The following is a 5,046-nucleotide window of genomic DNA, read 5'->3' on the forward strand; positions in this document are numbered from 1 at the left end:
AACTCCTTCTCCCTGTCCTCCATCTCTATCCAACTCCTTCTCCATCTCTGTATCCAACTCCTTCTCCCTGTTCTCCATCTCTGTATCCAACTCCTTCTCCATCTCTCTATCCAACTCCTTCTCCCTGTTCTCCATCTCTGTATCCAACTCCTTCTCCATCTGTATCCAACTCCTTCTCCCTGTTCTCCATCTCTGTATCCAACTCCTTCTCCATCTCTATCCAACTCCTTCTCCCTGTCCTCCATCTCTATCCAACTCCTTCTCCCTGTCCTCCATCTCTATATCCAACTCCTTCACCCTGTCCTCCATCTCTATATCCAACTCCTTCACCCTGTCCTCCATCTCTATATCCAACTCCTTCACCCTGTCCTCCATCTCTATATCCAACTCCTTCACCCTGTCCTCCATCTCTATATCCAACTCCTTCTCCCTGTTCTCCATCTCTGTATCCAACTCCTTCTCCATCTCTGTATCCAACTCCTTCTCCCTGTCCTCCATCTCTATATCCAACTCCTTCTCCCTGTCCTCCATCTCTGTATCCAACTCCTTCTCCCTTTCCTCCATCTCTGTATCCAACTCCTTCTCCCTGTTCTCCATCTCTGTATCCAACTCCTTCTCCCTGTCCATCTCTGTATCCAACTCCTTCTTCCTGTCCTCCATCTCTATATCCAAGTCCTTCTCCATCTCTGTATCCAACTCCTTCACCATCTCTATATCCAACTCCTTCTCCCTGTCCATCTCTGTATCCAACTCCTTCTTCCTGTCCATCTCTGTATCCAACTCCTTCTTCCTGTCCTCCATCTCTATATCCAAGTCCTTCTCCATCTCTATATCCAACTCTTATTTTAGGCATCTTTTTAGCCACATCTTACTCAATTCTCATCAATAGAGAAACGGACGTTCATCATTGTTTGCTTGAGGTCTCTGCATCAACACAGTCACAGCGGTGTTGATGTTTACCTTTGTTTTTTGGAGGCTAAAGCATATTGTCACAGCCTATTTAAAGGACGCAGGCTGTTATCCAGCAGGAGTGCAGCTGGCAGAGGCAGTGGTGGTGTAATATAAATATAATATATATAATATAAATATAATAAGAATGTTTTTGAGCTGGTGATTCCATTCTGAGCAGTGAAACATCGCCGCAGCGACCACATCGTGGCACGCATGCAAGAAAAAAAAGTACAGGCCTCTCTCTCTCTCTCTCTCTTTGGCCTGACAGAGGAGAGGGGTGGGGAGGAGAGGAGAGGACAGAAGAGAGGGGTGGGGGGGTGGGGGGAGTAGGGAGAGGAGAGGATGCATGCAGAGAGAGAGCAATACAATATACAGTTGAAGTCGGAAGTTTACATACACCTTAGCCAACTACATTTAAACTCAGTTTTTCACAATTCCTGACATTTAATCCTAGTAAACATTCCCTGTCTTAGGTCAGTTAGGATCACCACTTTATTTTAAGAATGTGAAATGGCAGAATAATAGTAGAGAGAATGATTTATTTCAGCTTTTAATTCTTTCATCACACTCCCAGTGGGTCAGAAGTTTACATACACTCAATTAGTATTTGGTAGCATTGCCTTTAAATAGTTTAACTTGGGTCAAATGTTTCGGGTAGCCTTCCACATGCTTCCCACAATAAGTTGGGTGAATTTTGTCCCATTCCTCCTGAAAAAGCTGGTTTAAATGAGTCAGGTTTGTAGGCCTCCTTGCACACACACGCATTTTCAGTTCTGCCCACAAATGTTCTATAGGATTGAGGTCGGGTCTTTGTGATGGCCACTCCAATACTTTGACTTTGTTGTCCTGAAGCCATTTTGCCACAACTTTGGAAGTTTGCCTGGGGTCATTGTCCATTTAGAAGACCCATTTACGACCAAGCTTTAAAGGCACAGTCATCTTAACGTATGTAAACTTCTGACCCGCTGGATTTGTGATACTGTGAATTTTAAGTGAAATAATCTGTCTGTAAACAATTTTTGGAAAAATGACTTGTGTCATGCACAAAGTATATGTCCTATAACCGACTTGCCAAAACTATAGTTTGTTAACAATACATTTGTGGAGTGGTTGAAAAACGTGTTTTAATGACTCCAACCTAAGTGTATGTAAACTTCTGACTTCAACTGTACATCAGAATACATATACAGAATATACAGTGCATTTGGAAAGTATTCAGACCCCATGACTTTTCCCACATTTTGTTACTTTACAGCCTTATTCTAAAATGGATTCAATTATTGTTTTTCACCCATAACACCGAAGATAAAACAGGTTTTTAGAAATGTTTGCAAAAAATATCACATTTACATAAGTATTCAAACCCTTTACTCAGTACTTTGTTGAAGCACCTTTGGCAGCTATTACAGCCTTGAGTCTTCTTGGGTGTGACGCTACAAGCTTGGCACTTCTGTATTTGAGGAGTTTCTCCCATTCTTCTCTGCAGATCCTCTCAAGCTCTGTCAGGTTGGATGGGGAGCATCGCTGCACAGCTATTTTCAGGTCTCTTCAGAGATGTTAGATCGGGTTCATGTCCGGGCTCTGGTTGAGCCATTCAAGGATATTCAGAGACTTGTCCCGAAGCCGCTCCTGTGTTGTCTTGGCTGTGTGCTTAGGGTCGTTGTCCTGTTGGAAGGTGAACCTTCGCCCCAGTCTGAGGTCCTGAGAGCTCTGGAGCAGGTTTTCATCAAGGATCTTGCTGTACTTTGCTCCATTAATCTTTCCCTTGACTATTCACCCAGTCTCTGCCGCTGAATAACAGCATTATGCTGCCACCACCATGCTTCACCGTAGGGTTCAACATAGGGTTTCCTCCAAACGTGACACTTGGCATTCAGGCCAAAAAGTTGGTTTAAAAAAAAATAAGAATCTTGGATTCTTCAGACCAGAAAATCTTGTTTCTCATAATGACATCACAATACCCCATAATTACATCACAATACCCCATAATGACATCACAATACCCCATAATGACATCACAATACCCCATAATTACATCACAATGGGTATCTCCCGGGTGGCGCAGTGGTCTAGGGCACTGCATCGCAGTGCTAGCTGCGCCACCAGAGTCTGTGGGTTCACGCCCAGGCTCTGTCGCAGCCGGCCGCAACCGGGAGGTCCGTAGGGGCGACGCACAATTGGCATAGCGTTGTCTGGGTTAGGGAGGGATTGGCCGGTAGGGATATCCTTGTCTCAGTATGTAAAAAATGTAATAAAATGTATGCACTCTACTGTAAGTCGCTCTGGATAAGAGCGTCTGCTAAATGACTAAAATGTAAAATGTAAATGTAAATGTCTGAGTCCTTTAGGTGCCTTCTGACAAACTCCAAGCTGGCTGTCATGTGCCTTTTATTGAGGAGTGGCTTCCGTCTGACCACTCTACCATAAAGGCCTGATTGGTGGAGTGCTGCAGAGATGTTTGTGCTTCTGGAAGGTTCTCCCATCTACACAGAGGAACTCTGGGGCTCTGTCAGAGTGACCATTGGGTTCTTGGTCACCTCCCTGACCAAGGCCCTTCTCCCCCGATTGCTCAGTTTGGCCGGGCAGCCAGCTCCAGGAGGAGTCTTGGTGGTTCCAACCTTCTTCCATTTAAGAATGATGGAGGCCACTGTGTTCTTGGGAACCTTCAATGCTGCAGAAATACTTTGGTACCCTTCCCCAGATCTGTTTCTCGACACAATCCTGTCTCGGAGCTCTTTGGACAATTCCTTCGATCTCATGGCTTGGTTTTTGCTCAACTGTGGGACCTTACATAGACAGGTGTGTGCCTTTCCAAATCATGTCCAATCAATTGAATTTACCACAGGTGGACTCCAATCAAGTTGTAGAAACATCTCAAGGATGATCAATGGAAACAGGATGCACCTGAGCTCAATTTCGAGTCTCATAGCAAAGGATCTGAATACTTATGTAAATAAGGTATTTCTGTTTTAGATTTTTATAAATTAGCATAACTTTCCAAAACACCTGTTTTCGCTTTGTCATTATGGGGTATTGTGATGTCATTATGGGGTATTGTGATGTCATTATGGGGTATTGTGATGTCATTATGGGGTATTGTGATGTCATTATGGGGTATTGTGTGTAGATTGACGAGGGGAAAACATATGTTTAATCAATTTCAGAATAAGGCTGTAACAAAATGTGGAAAAAAGGAAGGGGTCTGAATACTTTTCCGAATGCACTGTATGTTTCCCCTTCATCTTCATCACCACCACGTCATCATCATCATCATCATCATCATCATCATCATCATCATCATCATCATCATCATCATCATCAATACCATCATCCGCTTCTTCATCTTCATCTTCATCAGGCCAATATTGAGTCAATGTTATGGTCTTGGCAATATTGAGGAAGACTTAGTAGACGTCAAAACGAGCTTGTTCAGACCTGGTGACGGCAGACTGCAGCTCATGACTCATCTCTGTCAGTCTTTAAAGATACAGTAGGCATGTTAGATCGTAAAAAAAAAAAAAAAAAACGTAATTGAAGGAAATAAGAAATTCAATTTTTTTTTCATGGACACTGGACATAAATAGTCACAATACGGTATAAAGTAGCAGCACTAAAATACTTGATCATTTGGCTAACTGCGAGTCAAAGAGAGGAGAGGGGGCAGAAGGAATGGGCTGTAAAAGCCCCAGAACCATCCATTCGGCTGCTAGTGAAGCAGTGAGCAGTGAGTTATTCAGGGCTGCAGTATAGACTTGTCTTTAGGTCTCAATTACAGTCGTTTGGCTGGACGTACGAGACGCGGGCTGGCGGGAGTCTGTGGCGACTCGGATCCACACTGGTCCGGCTGTGAGTTTGTCCCCTGGGCCGTGCTTTTGTTTTCTTTGCTGGAGGCTAACTCAGGACACTTTTAGCTGCAACTGCTTTTATACATTGCTGGTATTATTATTTTCTGTGTCTGTCTGTCTGTCCGTCTGTCTGTCTGTCTGTCTGTCTGTCTGTCTCCTCTGTCTGTCTCCTCTGTCTGTCTCCTCTGTCTGTCTGCTCTGTCTGTCTGCTCTGTTTCGTCTGTCTGCTCTGTTTCGTCTGTCTGTCTGT

This window comes from Salvelinus fontinalis, chromosome 19, assembly GCF_029448725.1.
Source record: "Salvelinus fontinalis isolate EN_2023a chromosome 19, ASM2944872v1, whole genome shotgun sequence".
Classification (NCBI taxonomy): Eukaryota; Metazoa; Chordata; class Actinopteri; order Salmoniformes; family Salmonidae; genus Salvelinus; species Salvelinus fontinalis.